This window comes from Amphiprion ocellaris, chromosome 4 (genome assembly GCF_022539595.1).
Source record: "Amphiprion ocellaris isolate individual 3 ecotype Okinawa chromosome 4, ASM2253959v1, whole genome shotgun sequence".
NCBI classification, from domain to species: domain Eukaryota; kingdom Metazoa; phylum Chordata; class Actinopteri; family Pomacentridae; genus Amphiprion; species Amphiprion ocellaris.
The window spans coordinates 4664921-4681708 of NC_072769.1; the positions used below are offsets into that span (position 1 = coordinate 4664921).

At 40.3% G+C, this 16788-nt stretch overlaps 1 long non-coding RNA gene across 1 annotated transcript; it reads left to right on the forward strand.

Moving 5' to 3' along the window:
* The first annotated feature begins 11932 nt into the window (after positions 1-11932).
* Positions 11933-13212, forward strand: LOC129348804 (uncharacterized). Its single transcript, XR_008601495.1, has 2 exons — positions 11933-12383; positions 12873-13212. It is a non-coding gene; the product is annotated as an uncharacterized LOC129348804 (long non-coding RNA).
* Positions 13213-16788: the final 3576 nt, after the last annotated feature.

Consider the following 16788-nt stretch of genomic DNA (forward strand, 5'->3'; position numbering starts at 1 on the left):
AATGCACACATCTTATATCTATGCAAGTAGTCCGGATTAAAGACTGTCTGCTAGTATTCATCATATAAAGACACCGATCTCTGATCCATCAAGAACCCAGTCTTATGTAACTTTATTTTTCCAATTGCAGATTCTGCCTTGGAACCGATAATTTACTTTGGAAAGGCACCTTACATGCACCTTCATGACAGCAGGATTATGTGACTTCATTCAAACCAGTTCTGTTGTTCACTGGTTCACTTTTCATTAAAACGTGGAATCTAAAAATGTAGGCTGTAGAGTCCTAGTAATCTTCAATAACACTGGAGCTCATGAAGAAGCCCTCTATTCTCATTAACAAACTAAAGCAGGGGTGTCAAACTCATTTTAGTTCAGGTTCCACATTCAGTCCAGTCTAATCTCCAGTGGACTGGACCAGTAAAACCACAGCATAATAACCTAGAAATAACCACAACTCCTAATGGTTCCGTTGTTTTAGTGCAAAAAAGTTCACGTTTATAATGGAGTATCTTGAAATCTCTTATGAAAATTAAGTGAAATTTCATCAACATTCAGCCTCATGTTACCATTTCCACATTACAACTTCCAGATCACAGAGTCTCTACAAAGGAACACAACATTTAGTCATCTGGAACTGAATGATGTGGCGTTTTACTTTATGATCAAAACAACAAAAGTCAGGCAAAAAAAATGAAAAAAATAAGAAGACAATATATTACAGAAGTGAGACACAAAATGACAAAACGAGGGACAAAATGACAAAGAGACAAACGACACGAAATAAAACAAAAAGAGACAAAAAATCTGACAAAAAAGTTACAAGGCAACAAAAAATGGACAAAAAAAAATGAGACAAAAAAGGACAAAAGCGAGCAACAAAACGACAGAAAATAGACAACACAAACGAGACGAAAAGGAAACAAAAAACAACAAAAAAGATACACAAAAAACTATGAATAAAGTGAAACACAAATTACAAAATTAAGACAAAAAACCCTCAAATGAGACAAAAAGAAAACACAAAATGACAAAAATGAGAAACAAAATAACAAAAAATTTGACAAAGTTACAAAGCAACAATAAATGACAAAAACAACACAAAAACAACACAAAACGACAAAAACAGCATGCAAAACAACAAATAAACCAAAACACAACATGACAAAAATAAGACAAAAAACACAAGCGAGACGGAAAGGAAACACAAAACAAAAAAAAAACATGAGACGAACAACAAGTCAGACAAAACAAAAACCAGACAAAATATTTCCAAAATGAGAGACAAACTGACAAAAAATTTGACAAACGACACAAAACAAAACAAAAAGGAGACAAAATGATATAAGGCGACAAAAAAATGGACAAACGACAAAAATGAGACAAAAAACATACAAAACAGCACGTAAAACAGCTAATAAAGCAAAACACAAAATGACAAAAATAAGACAAAAAACACAAGCGAGATGAAAAGGAAACACAAAATGACAAAAATGAGAAAACGCCAAAAACATGAGACGAAAGTTAGACAAAAAACAATAAAAACAAGAGAAAATATTACAAAAATTAGACACAAAATGACAAAAGAATAATGAACAATCAAGTATTTTATTTTCTGTTCAAAACAACTTGTCATGTTCTAGAAATGATTTTAAATTTATAGTTACTAGTTACTAATTTACAATCTGCAGTTAATGTCTTCTCTGAAATTTTTGCACTTTGAGGGCCGGATTGGACCCTCTGGAGGACCGCTTTTGGCCTGCGGGCCACATGTTGGACACCCCTGAACTAAAGAGAAAAAGACAGAAGATGACTGACAGTTAATTCTGCAATCTCATGGGATCTAAACACAATTTCATGAGATGCACATGATGTAAATTCATAATGTGTTTCCCAGCCCTGTTTATAATCCAACATATACATTAGAGAGAAATGCACATTCACAGACATTCGATATCACACGACACACACTTCGATCCTCCTATTTGCACATGCACAAACTATTGTCATACGTGTTCTGAAGCCAACTGGACGATGTGCCAAACAGACTGAGAACCAATCAGAGCTCTCCATGCTCAGCCAATGGCAGCTGCTGATACTGAAACCTGAGCCAGTAGGAGCTCTCACTGCTGTGAGCTGGACAAATGCTGTGAACCTCCTTTTATTAAATATTCTACGCTGATGATGGCATCGACGAGGGAGACCGAAGAGAGGATGACGAGAACGTTTGCATGTCACTTTGTTTTTTGTTGTTGTTTTTTTTTTCAGATGAAGCCTGAAGCTTTGTGACTGGCTGCTTTTTAGTGTTTATAAATAATAATAGTAATAAGAATAATATCAACAGTATTAAGTGAAGTATTAACGTGGTTCTTGTTATATATAGTGTATGCTTTTAAGAACTTGAGTCTGCTATTTTCTTTTATTTGTGCTGTTCATTAGAAGCTAGCTAGAGAGCTGAAACGCTTCTTCTACAACTTGATAAATGCCCAAGACATGATAAACACCAGGTAAAGTTGAAATGAATATGTCAAGGTATCTGCTTCCATTTCTTCTAACGGACTATCGCTATATCGTTTTTTCCACCCTTTGCCACGTGGTAACTATCATGAGGTTTACATCAATTTAATCAAGTGATCTAGTTACCGCAGAATGAATCCTAAGCTGAGAGAAATGTGCAAATGATCAGTCTTGACTTCTGACTTTGTCTCTGGTATAACTTCATTTTCTATTAAACTTATCAATTTTGACCAGAAGTTGCTTTTCCACAGAGGTTTTTGATAAATCTACCACAAAGTGTGGATTTTTTTTTCATATATCAGCACAACTGTATTGCCTTATTAACACATATTTTAATATATGGGTTGATGGTTTCTTACTGAGCTAATCATTTTTAATATACAGTCATGGAAAGAACGATTAGACCACCCTTGTTTTCTTCAATTTCTTGTTCATTTTAATGCCTGGTACCACTAAAGGTCTATTACCTGAAGAATACAAAAAACATGACAAAAATGCAGCTGATTCCATAATACTGTATGTCCTAGTTGACCTGCTTCAGCTTAATTGTATTCCAGGGTATATAAGAGGACATTTCATGTCATCAGCAGCACTGCACATGCAAAGGTCTAGAGTGGTTTCCTGCTGACATTCAAGCCGTAGCACAACTCACAAGTTGTCAGCTCACTTATAATGCCTAAAACTAAAGAATTATGTGAAGCCACAAAGACTACCATCTTGGCACTGCTGGAAATTAGCATGAGTGAGAGACAGGTAGCAAAAAAACTAAAGATCTCCAAGACAGCCATTCATTACATCAAGAAAAAAACAAGCTCAACATGGTTCTACCAAACTGCTAGCTGGTCATGGCAGGAAACGTCTTTCTACACCACAAAATGACCATGCACTCATCCATTCCTGTGTCAGGAATCATCCTCAGACCTTCAGGGACCTTAAAAATGAGTGGACACTGTCGAGAAATGTGACTTATTGGGCAAGGACAGTTGGAAAGTGACTTCTTGAAGCTGGTCTGAAGTCACACAGGGCAGGAAGAAGCCCTTCATCAAGGAAAGGCAGAGGAAAGCCTGGTTACTCTTTGCTGGGATCACAAGGATTGGACTGTTGATGATTGGACTAAGGTTCTCTTCAGAAATTAATCCAGTTTTCAGTTGATGCCCACTCCAGCCACCTCACTGGTTAAGAGGAAGCCTGGAGAAGCTACAAACCAGACTGTCTGCCCCTACAGTAAAACATGGGGGTGGATCAGTGACCATCTGGGGTTGTTTCAGTCTGTGTGGAACAGGGTGAATGAACCAGGTCATGTTTAGGGCTACTCTTGAAAACAGTCTTTTTATATCAGCTGGAAAACTCTTTCCTGCCTCCAGTGACTGGATTTTCCAACAAGATAAAGTCCCTTGCCACATGGCAAGGTCAGGTAAAGCCTGGATGGAGAACCAGAACATTGGAACCATGCCTTGTCCTGCTCAACAACCAGATCTAAATCCAACTGAAAACCTGTGGAAAATCATCAAACTCTAAATGGAGAACCATAAACCCAAAAACAAAGCAGGTTAGTTAGAATTAGTGCAACAGGAATGGGCTGCTGTTACAGCAGAACAATGTCAGATGCTGGTGGAGAGCAGCCAAGATGCATGACTGTAGTCATCAGAAACAATGGTTATGAATCAGTACTAACTCCTGTGTGGATCATGTGACTAAACAGACAGAAAAGAAAACATGGAATCCTAAAAGCTGTTTTTGGCAGAACAATGCCATAGCTGTTGATGGAAGAACTGAGGGGATTTGGGGTATTATCCAGAAAACCATGGAAAATGTCTGATATCAGCTCTTAACTTAAACTCTTTTGAGCTATTTTTGTTGTTATCATTACATTTGTCCAAACAAATGCACCTTTAACTGTACCAGGCATTAAAATGGACAAGAAATTGAAGAAAATACGGGTGGTCTAATAATTGTTTCCATGACTGTACAAACAAGCATGCTCTCTAAATGTTACTTAAATCCAGAGTGAGATGTTAAGGGCACTAAAATAAGCTGTCCTCAAATGAAAAACACTTATAGTTGTTGCTTTTGTCATCCTGACAATGGCCATTTGTGGTTTTGTAAATTATGACTTTTCTGACAGGAATAAATACCGAGGCGTGTAATTATTGTCAGGTGTGCCAATGCACAGGCATTGGCACACACTCATTCTTTTACATGCTTAGATTCTTCCTAACTTGTCCCGCAGCTTTTAGAAACCCAAAGAATAATATATCAAAATGTGAGGCTTCATTGGGAATAAAGTGCTATGACTTTTGCTAGTGATTCATCGTACGATTTCATGAAATTCTACCTTGCAAATCCTTATTAAGTGAACAGGAAGTCTGCCAGACAGCTACCAAAACCCAACCAAATTTGAAACCCTGAAACTCTGGCATATTTTACAGTGGAAGCTTCATTCAAAGTCTAAGCAGGTCACAAGGCCTTGAGTGTTATTCATCAAATCCGTCTTTTGCTATCTTTTGTGGTTTTTGTGCAGTCGCAGTTTAAGTTTTATGAATTTTTCTTCAGCTAGAGTAATGTCACCTCTAATGTTAAAGGGTATTGATCATGGCTGTGAAACAGCTGGCTTTTCAAAATAAAATGCAATTATATAACTCATACGTTTTGTATATTTATAGCAAGACATATTAACCGGCAAAAACTGCACTCTAAACTTCTTCAGAACTTCTTTCGTTTGCATTAAAATGAGAGAGGAGGTTGGAGTGGATTGATAGGTCTACATGTTTACATGGCTTTGCTTTATTTTTCAACTTTGATTTCTCTTGAAAAACAGAAGTACAAATTCAAAGACCCAATGGCTACCCTACAGTATTATAGAGCCTTTTCTACCACACTCACACCAATGTTGAGCGTATTCAATGCTGCCCTGCTGAAGTTCCATGTGTCACCTAAAGGAGCTTTCAAAGAGGTGGAGGCTGCTCAATATTCTCCTTTCTTATACCACTGATTCACCTGAAATTATGCTCTCTTTGATGCTCTCTTTGATCTCCAAGTCCGAGGCCATGGTTCTCTGCCGGAAACCGATGGATTGCTCCCTCTGGGTTGGGGGGGAGTTGCTTCCCCAAGCGAAGGAGTTCAAGTATCTCAGGATCTTGTTCACGAGAGATGGGAAAATGGAGCGTGAGATGGACAGGCAGATTGGTGCAACATCAGCAGTAATGTGTGCGTTGTACCGAACCGTTGTGGTGAAAAGGGAACTGAGCCGCAAGGCGAAGCTCTTGATTTACCATCCATCTGCGTTCCAACCCTCAACTATGGTCATGAGCTCTGGGTAGTGACTGAAAGAACAAGATTGTGGATACAAGCGACTGAAATGAGCTTCCTCCATAGGGTGGCTGGGCTCAGCCTTAGAGATAGGGGGAGAAGGAAAGGGAGTCAGTTGAGGTGGTTTGGACATCTGACTCAGATGCCTCCAGGGAGACTTCCTTTGGAGGTTTCCTGAACACGTCCGCCTGGAAGGAGACCCCGGCGTAGACCCAGAATCTGCTGGAGGGATTATATATCTCATCTGGCCTGGGAACACCTCAGGATCCCCCAGGAAGAGATGGAAAGCGTCGCTGGGAGGAGGAACATCTGAAACGATCTGATTCGCCTGCTGTCGCCACGACCCGACCCCGGATAAGAGGAAAAAAATGGATGGATGGATGGATGGATGGATGGATGAATGTATGATGGATGGATGGATTGATGGATGGATTGATGCTGAAAAAGGATTTGAAAGAGTTGAGAGGACGTAGTTGTTTTCCATACTTTAGATAGCTAGCTTCAACTTTAATTTAATTAATGGATTAAACTCCTCTGTGCATCCCCTGTAGCATCAGCCTACCATCCTTATCAATGGTGTAAAGTCTGTCTTATCCCCACTTTCAGTTGGCAACACCAAGGATGTCTTCTGTCCCCACATATTGTTTGCAGTTGCTGTTGAGCCCTTGCCACATATTTGGAAGGAATAGATCTTTAAAGGTATCATGTAAATCAGGCTTTGACTTCACATTGCTAACCTGGTGCCCTCTCTTCCATTTAATCTTAACATTTCCGATTTTAAACTCAGCCTCCAGATAAGCAAATGTTACCCTGTCAACTCCCTCACTAACGAGCTCCCCCAGGCTCTCTTTCCTTTCAGATGTGGTGGAAATATTCAAATACTTAGGAATTTTCATCACAAAATCATTGTGAGAGCTCTTTGCTGAAACTGTCCAGCTATTATTAGATTGCTGTAAACTGGACTTATCTGAATGGTCATCTTTCCTTCTCAACTGAGACTCTGTAACCCAGTGGTCCCCAACCACTGGGCCAGATGCCAGAACTTAAAGAATGATGTTTTATTTTTTATTTTATTTCCAGCTGAGTCTGCAGGTTGTTTTTTTTTATTTCTGAAAGTTACTAGATTGCCTTCCTGTCACTTCTGTCTGTGCTTGTTTTCAGCACTTCGCTGTCAATCTTCATGCCCAGCCGTTAAATGAAGCACTCAATCGAACCCCTACCAAAATGAATAAAAAACAAATGTCTCCATGGGTAGAATGACAGGTGCAGAAGGAGAATATTTTGAAAATCACTGATCTATTCAGATGCCCTGAACCATGTATTCTAATTTCAGTCACCGAACATTAAACATGCAAAACCTTCCACCTGACAAGAACAAACCACCAAATGAAAAAAGAACAAGTGCATCAGTTGTGACATTTATGTTTGAGCTGCAAAAGTTTTACAGAAAGAGATAAAAGAGGAAACAACACATTATTTTGACTTCTCACCCTAACTGTGAACAACATAACATGTTAACTTTATTCTACAACAATGTCACCAGAAGATACTCTGAAAATCACTGATCTATTCAAATGTCCTGATAATGTATTCTAATTTCAGTCACAGGTCATGAAGCACACAAAACCCTCCACCTGAAAAGTACAAACCACCAAACAATTCTACAGTTCCATTCAGCAAATGCTTTTATTCAAAGCGACGTACATCTGAGAGTAGAAACAGCACAAGCAAGGATCTAGTCAGGAGAAAACAACCTGGATAAGAGCCATAAAACAAGTCATGAATTTAACATCACAACAGAAACAGAAAAAGAAGACGACAGTTTAGATTCACCTCTACAGTACAAATATGGCAGCATCTCTTCAGAATGTGTCAGATGCAGATGAATATGAGTTTGTCTTGACAGTCCCAGTTCTCCCACAGTCCGTCTTTGGTTAAAGCGCCACAGCATTTCCTGATTGGACACTGGTGGTCCTGATCTCCTTGTCTGGATCAGGCCTCATATTCCAGAGGGTCACCGTTCACCCACATCCAGCCGTCACCCAGGAAACGCAGACCGATCCACAGCCGCTCACTGATGTTCTTGTTCTTGATCTCAGTCTGGGCCCAGGAGCTGGTCGGTCTCAGAGAGCAGACTGGGGAGATGAGTTTGTTTTTCTCTGCAGTGGCTCAGAGCGTTCTCCCAGGACATCTTCTCCTCCTCCACACTCACACCAACACAGAAAAAAATAGTAGAGATTTGTGTCGCTGGCATCAAACTATTTTCCATTCCAACCGATCACTCCATTGGTCTCAACAACTCCAACCCAATGACCACGTGGTTCTCCATCCTTCCAGTTCTGGTATGTAATGTGTCCTACTCCTGACCACTTCCACGCAGTGTTGTTGTTGGGATTTCGCTGAAGGCCGATCCATCCACCATGAATCTTTCGACTTGCATCTTTTGGAAGTTTGTCTAAATAACTCTGACTGTTGAAATAAGAAAGATCATTGTGATGCTCTCGACAGTAAACCTGAGCTTCAGGCCAGTTCCGACTCTGACGGATATAAATGTGTTTTCCTATGTCTCCCTCAACAGCAATGTAAAGAAAAGCAAAGAGGATGGTTCTTTCCATGGTCACCGCTCTGTAGCTGAAGCTGAGATTGTTTTCTGTGGCTGTTTCTTCAGTAAGTATCATTTACATCATTTGAGGACTCGACTTTGCATGGGCTTGTCTCATTCAGACAAACAAAACAAATTCACGGAAGACCTCAAGGTTGAGAGACCAGGCTTCAAAGTGTACACCACATTTGTCCACAAGTGTTCATGATTTTAAAAAATGTGTTTTTCTATGTTTCTCCCAACAGCAGTGTAAAGAAAAATTAAGAAGTCGGTTCTTTCTATGGTCATGACTCTGCAGTTGAAGCCGAGGCTGTTTTTGTGGCTGCTGATCTAAATGTCATTTAAATCACTTGAAGGTGGAACTTTGCATGAATGTATTTTGTTTATACAAACGAGATCAATTCATTGACTTTTTAAAATATAAAAGAAAAAAGTGACTCTGAAGATGAGAGAACAGAAAAATGGATAAAATGGATTGAATTAGCTGCACATTACAAATAACCTGCACAGACACATTACAACTGTATATCAGTGAAGTTGGAAGAAAAAACACAAGTGAACCTTCTACTGATGAAAGGGTCAGTTTGTCTACAGCATCATCCAGTAACCATGACAACCACCTGGACCTACAACCAGAGTCTATGAGACAGATTGTGATAAAGGCTATGATTGATGAGTCATTCTTTAAACTTCTCCATCTTGTTTCCCTGTAAATAGTTGACAATTTGTATGCAGAGATTGGATCTTTTTATATATTTAGTTTTATACTTTAAATTTGTATTTATTTTTTGTAGCCCACTGTTTCATGTTGAGTATAATAAGCCATTTAAATAAACATTTGATGTAATGTTTTGGTAATTAGAGATTCTTTGTACTCATTTTTTTTTACATTATTGTTGGTAATAAATTTAAGCAACAGAAAATCTGAGGAGCCACTTGGGAGCCCAAATAGTCATCTCTTTAGTGAGCTGAGCCATAAGAACTGGCTCTATTAAGAGCCAGAATTCCCATCACTATAAACTCCTGTACTGATGTAAACTCTAACTTTAGTTCTAGTTCATCAGTAAATGAAATGCATTGCCGAAGACCCAAGTTGTCGACTGCTCTGTCTCTTGTAGAGAACATGCAAACAAAATTGTATGTCAATTAACAGCACCAAGATTACCCCTCGCCCTCTAAAAAAGGAAAGGAAAAAGGACAAAGCATGAGAGTGAACCACCATTTCTTCCCATGACTAGTTACTGATGTTGGTGGTGTTATTATACAAATGAGTCTGTTTAAGTGGATTTTTTAAAGTTAGTTTTGACAGCGTTGTTAGAACTGAACAGAAAAGAACATTTCACTTCTGGCTACTACACTGTTAAGAATCTCCCAGTCAGAGGCTCAAAAGCGAGGTAAAGAGAAACAAAGCGTAGGCAATAAAAACATTATAGTTTCTCAAAAACGGAACTACAGACATGGATGACGAAACCACAACCGGAAATACAGGTTAACAGGGAAACAAACAAACTAGAGCTCCCACTAGCAGGACGGTGGACTGGAACTGCAAAAGTCAATTCAAAAAACGACTGAATGTTTTAACAACCCACGTAAGGCACCACCTAGGCAGGAAACAAACAATTCACAAAAATACTATGTTATCTTAGACAAGAACATCAACAAATCGGCTTTACTAAAAGTGACTAGATTTATCGGTAACTGTAACAACAACTGGCTCAGTGATCAAGCGGGAACTTAACTGAGAGGATACCACTGAGATGGAGCTGGGCCGGGTGGCCATGGTTGCTAAAGAGATTGCATGGGGCAGGTGGCTCAGGCAGAGGGCAGGTGGTTTGGTAGAAGGAACTCCAACCGGGAAGTTATCCAACCAGATGATGTTGCCAGTGAGCAGAGAAACCACACAGTTCCGAGATGGTGGAAGGTGCGGAATGGGGATCCGGGTTGGAACAAGCAGGTGAGAGCCCAAACTGAAACACAAGAAAGGGCAATAAGTACCAGCTGTAGAAGGTGAGCCAGATGTGACCAGGTTACCGAATACCGACGTGACTGGTTCAACAGTCCAACATTGACTGAGAGCAGAGTGTCTGCTTATATGCAGGAGGAGACGGCCGAAGACTGATGGCTCCCACTCACTCACCAATCTCAGCTGATTGGAGTAGTTGCACCTCCCCATTAATTCCAGTCACACACACCACCTGTGAGACAGACAGAGGGAGGAAGGAAAGAGGGAAAAGAACTCCCACTACCTGACTCCAGGGGCAGAGGGCATGACATACACAGAACACTGACTGCTCAAAAGCAGCGATAATAATAATAACTTTATTTATATAGCACTTTCAAGTCAAAGTGCTTTACAGGGCAAGCAACAGAAAAATTACAATAAAGTGTAAACTGATAAAAACAATATCTATGATTCATATGCAGCAGAGAACAAATCGGTCTTTAGCTTAGCTTTGAACACCTCTACTGAGCAAGCTTGCCTAATGTCAGACGGAAGAGCATTCCATAAAGTTAAATAAAAAAATTAAATAAAATGCCCACGCACCGACTGTCCTCTTTTTAACTCTTGGGAAAGTCAGCAGACCCGTCCTCTGGGAGCACAAGGACCTTGCTGGTTCATATGGGACTACCAGCTCCTTTAAATATGATGGCCCAGTGCCATTTACGCTTTAAATGTTAAAAGAAATATCTTAAAATCAGCTTTAACATGAACTTGGAGCCAATGGAGTGATACTGACACTGGTGAGATGTGGTCATATTTCTTTGTTCTAGTCTGAATGTGGGCTGTCGCATTCTGAACCATCTGTAGGCTACAAAAGCTCCTCCTAGGCAAGCCAGACAGGGTAGCATTACAATAATCCAATCTAGAAATCACAAACGAATGGATAAGAACCTCAGCATCCTTAAAAGACAAGAAAGAGCGAATCTGAGCAATCCACCTAAGATGGAAGAAAGCTACTTTTGTCACCTCTCGTATGTGGAAGACAAATCTAAGAGAATGATCAAAGCTCACACCGAGGTTTTTAAAAGTGTCCTTGCACTGAATGATGCCATCATCTAAGGTCCACACAGCATTATTGTTCAGATGATTTTGTCTTTCTGAGCCAATCACCATCATCTCAGTCTTGTCTGAATTTAAACATAAGAAGTTTGCTGCCAGCCAGCTCTTCACAGCAGCCAGACAGGCCTCAAGCTTCAGTATATCAGACACACTGTCTGCAGTAATTGGTGCATACAGTTGCAGGACATCAGCATAACAATGGAAGGCAATCCCAAAAGAACGTATGATATCGCCCAATGGCACCAAGTAAAATGAAAACAACAAAGGACCAAGAACAGACCCCTGTGGAATCCCATACCTGACTGCCTGCTTCCCAGAGAATACATTGTTGTGTTGGACACACTGAGATCTATCGGGATTTTCAAAGTATCTTATGGTGACATAGTTGTAGAATCAAGTTTACATGTTGTCTTGTTCACAGTTTGACCTTTTCATCATGTTATTGTAGCAGGATGAATGCTGCACTCTCCTTGGGTTGGCTGTGTTATGCTCCTGTGATATAATGACTGTGACTTGCTTTGACCAATCATGACAGGAGGATGCACTATAAAGCTGGGCAAGGGTTACTCACCGTTCTCTTGCTGCAACGTCAGGGGCACGCCTCGCTTCCCGTTTGCCTCACTTCCTGTTTACCGTTGCTAACAGGGTCACTGTTGGGTGTCCATAGCCACAGAGCTGAGCCGCTCGCTGGCTGCTGTATGTCCAGTTCGAGCCGTGAGCGCTCCTGAGCCGTTACTGGCTGTTACCGTGGCTGCCGGTTGCTCCCCGTTCCCTCGTGGTGGACAAAATTTACTGATTGGTGGGCTGCCGTTTGTCTGGAGCTGTGCGGGCTACACGGGGTCCCAACCGTAGGAGACGCTGCTGTTTTGTCTCCGTGGGTTTGTCTCGCAGACGTGGGTCTGTGTTGCCGACGCTTGCCGGTCGGCTTAGTCTTCTTCCAGTCTGTTATCTGCTTTTGTGTTGGCGCTGTGGGTGTCGGGCTGCTTCCAGCTTGTGTCTGTGGCTGCTGACCAACCGTTGTACATGCTGCTTCTTCTAACGTCCAGAGTGCATGTGTGAAAATAGGGTTTAATTTTCTTTCTTTTCCCCTTGTTTCTTTTGAGTATTTACTGGAGTCACGTGGCCAGTTGTGTTTGTTAGGTATTTTCTTTGTCTGATTTTAGGATTTGTGTCACGTGACTGCACTTGATTAGTCGTTTTGTATTCAGTGAATTTGGTTTAAGTAGAAGTTGATGTTTATTCATCAGTTTGTTATTTGAATGTTTCAGTTTTGACAAACTTGTTTTTTTATGTTAAGTAGTTTTCTTAAGTGCTGGTAATTATTATTTTGTCAGCTGATTTATGGAACCCTGTTAATAACTGTTCCCTTCCCTTTGTGGTTTGCAGGAGCTGTGGGCCTCCGGTGGTGGGAACTGGTGTCTTCGGGTGGTGGGAACCCCTTCCTGTGTGGCGTGCTGCTCATCCCCTGGTTGTTGTTTTTTTTTTTTAATTTATTCACTCAGGTGTGTGTGTGTGTGTGCACGTGCATGTTCACGTGTGAGTGGGGTGATTTCTCCTGGGCTCCCTTGTGTTGCCCGTTGGCCCAAACCTCCACCAGAGAGCCCCCAGCTCTGATTAGTCCCCAAACCCGTCATTTAACAATCTCGTGTGAATGGTTGGTTTTTTAAAATTGGTTTTAAACTGAGTATTTTTGGTATTAAATAAAATTTGTATTCTTTTGCCTGCACTGGAATCATGTCTCCTGTCTCATCAGTGGAACGAACCTGAGTTGCCTTCTTATTAATGGTGGTTGTAATTCCCTGGGTGAAAGTCCCAGGGTGGCGTTGTCTGGCCGGTGTCTACATTCAGTAATTGTAGCATGTTAGTTTATCCCCGACCCCTCCGCTCGCCACATTATGGTCAATAAATAAATTAATATATCTTCTCTCTGCATCTGTCATTTGTCAGGAAAAGCTGGACGTCTCTGTAAATCTTGCAATAATACCATTTAACATCTAAATACTTGTATGAAATTGGCAGGCTGTGCAAATCAAAACAACGTGCAAAGTGTGATATTATGTGACTTAAACTCAAGTTAAATACAAGTTAAGTGTTGTGGCATCATTTCAACCTCAGCTGTTTTCAGTAAAGAAGCCCTAAAAACCCACAGACCACCTCCTACTTCAATCCAGTGAATACAGTGAAGCATTTATCAATGAAAAAGACAGATATTTCATTCAGTAGTTGGTAGAGACGCAATCAGACTCACATCCAATAGATGAGCAGAAACATGTTTCTAAATAAATGATGTTGCTTCATAACTGCTGCATGTATAAATAAATAAGAGTCTCTAATAAGTACTTTCTATCAACTTAGAAGACGACATGTCTTGTCATGTGTTGACATTACTGTTTCTGCTTCCCCCTAAAGGCCAGATGAAGAGATTACATCTCACTTCATCTGGTTGTCTCACACATTGCTCACAAACCTATCTGAGCTCCGCAGCCACTGAGCAGCACCTATGGAATTATATTTGTGCCACAATCCTGAGCGCGCAGTGTGAAATTTTGAGCACAGAAAAAAAAACTTGAGCAAAGAAAAACTTAATCTGAGCAAACAAAAATCTATTCTGCCCTCAAAAAATATGTTTTTGTGGTTGTAACTATCCACATACACGCTCAGTCATGGTGTTTTTTACTCGGTTTTGTCATTTGCTCGCCTGCAAATCTCCGTTCTGCGTGCTCCCTTCGTCTTCCTCGTTCAACATCTGCACTCTGCGCTCAGCTCTGCCTTCAGGCTCACTCGACTTGGCACGACGTTACAAATGTGCCACAAAACCAGCCAATCACAGACTTGCACAGGGTCGTTCTGATTGGCTGATTCTATCCAATCGGGTCGCTATTTCGGCCACCTCTCGGAAGCGATGTTAAAAGCGATATCTAAATAGACTGGAGTTTTGCGGTTTACACGGGATTACGACACATTTTCGGTGAGTATTGCTTTATTATTGAATCACATTAAATAAAGCACTATTTTATTTAGTGTGTTAAAGTACAGTTGTATTGTTTTGGCTCGGTTTTGCAGGAAGTCAGTCCTGCTTCCACAAGAAGAAAGCGAGGGATTTTTGATTTACCAGATGTGATAGCTGAACAACATGACAGATCCAAATAATGACAAGCCACACACTCTGCCACCATGTCAGGTTAGTTAAGACTTTTGGGTTTAATGTTTTCAGTTTTTTTATTAGCTGTGCTTTTGATTAAACTTTCTATTAACCAACCTTTCAGATTTAAGCGAATTTACTAGCAGGAGTCAAAGCTATAGAGTTTAAGCTAACCTAATAGCTAATGTCCAGTGATGAAGAAAATAGCACACCTTTTGGTACTAGTGTCACGTGTAACCCCCTTCATTCCATTCCCCATGGTTATCCACAATTCTTTCATCCTTGTTACCGTCTGTCATACTCCTGTCTTACTTTTTGTTATTTTCAAGTGTTCACCAGACTCTTTGATTCAGTTCCCCTTTGGTTCTGTTGTCTTACCCTCGGTTACTGTTTAGCAACTATATGCAAATTAACCACTGTCCACCTTGGTATTTACTTACAACCCCCTCCCAACCCTTTTGATCCATCCTCTGAGATGTTCCTTTTGTCTTACCCTCTGTATTTGCATACAGTCCCTCCCTACCCTCTGACATCCCTATAAAAGGGCTACTCTCAGAATGTTCTGGGTCAACTTCCCTTCACAGACTCATGCTCTGTGTTGGTCAGCCCACCGTACACCGGAATACCAATAAACACCCCACTACAGCAAACTTTGCAGAACTAAGAGTGAAATTTATTCAACACCAGGAAAGTTTACATCTTTAAGTGTTTGATTTCAAAGTGTCAATACTTTGTGTTTTAACAGAACATATTAACCTTACATCTGGTATTGATTTAGGGTCAAAGTGCAGTTGAGTTAGCAGCCAGAAATCTGATAACGTTGTTGGTTAACACCATGGCCACAAGTTCTCCAAGCCCTACAGAGACCAGGCAACCAGAGCCTAGAAATGTAACTGTACAACAAGAGATGACAAGGTTTGTGCATGTTTACTCAATGTTTTTATTTGTAATATTGTGAGTTTGATGTTCTCATTTGGTTTGTGGATGTGTTTAACAGAGACATTTAAATTCATATATAATCAGAATTGAGAGATTCTGAAACATTTACATGTTATCTAACATTTGACTATTTATAAATACATATATATGTCCTGTACAGATCTGTTCCAGGATATTTCAGATCAAACTTCAGTCGGGGTAAAAGAGGTGTTTAACTTCCACCAAGCAGCTTCCTAGGACAACCAGCAAGACCATCACTCTCAGTTTGTATCTGCTTCCAAAAAACACATCCTGCACACCTTTGCCAGTTGAGGAGCTTGAACTTCTTCAAGCTGGCATGGGAAGACAAACAGTGTCGCTGCCTGACGACACTGACCATGCAGAGGTACAGTTATCAGTTCAGAGTTCTGACTTTTAGTGTTTAAGGTGGTACATTAAAGTACAGTTGTATTGTTTAAATCCACATTTCAGAGCCATTGGATGATATGTAACGTTTTTCCCATATTTTTCCCCATCCTTGTATAATTAGCTCAGGTTAACAAAGCTGGACCATGTCATTGCATCCTGAACAGCAACACAACAATGGTGCACCACGGCCACATGTAAGTAGTTGGTTTTGCTCAAATATTTTGTCATGTCAGCTTGTATGAAAGTCTGTGTGTCTATTTCATCGATTTGTATATTTCTATTCACTTGCTAACTGATGTTAGATTTCTTGGCTGGTTGCTGCTAGCTCAATCAGTAGCTCTCACCGCAACAATTAGTTAACAAACTTGACAAACATACAAACTGATGGAACAGATACACTATCTAAGATTGACGCCTTTATTTTTACTTGTAATTTTCAATTGTGGCAACTTAATGACATACAGAGCAGTATATATTAAAACAACTGTACTATAGTTATAGTGTGCTCTGTGTTTCCCATTCTCTCTTCACATGGCTGCCTTTAAGCCAGCACCTCACTGGAATAGGTGTGCTTCTACCTCCATTCTTTAAAACATAATAAAAAGAACTGCAGATGCATGCAAAACCGAGTGAAAAACGCCATGACTGAGCATGTATGTGGATAGTTACAAACACAAAAGCATATTTTTTGAGCGCAGAATAGATTTTTGTTTGCTCAGATTAAGTTCTTTGCTCAAGTTTTTTTTTCCTGTGCTCAAAATTTCACACTGCGAGCTCAGGATTGTGGCACAGATATAATTCCATAAGCATCTG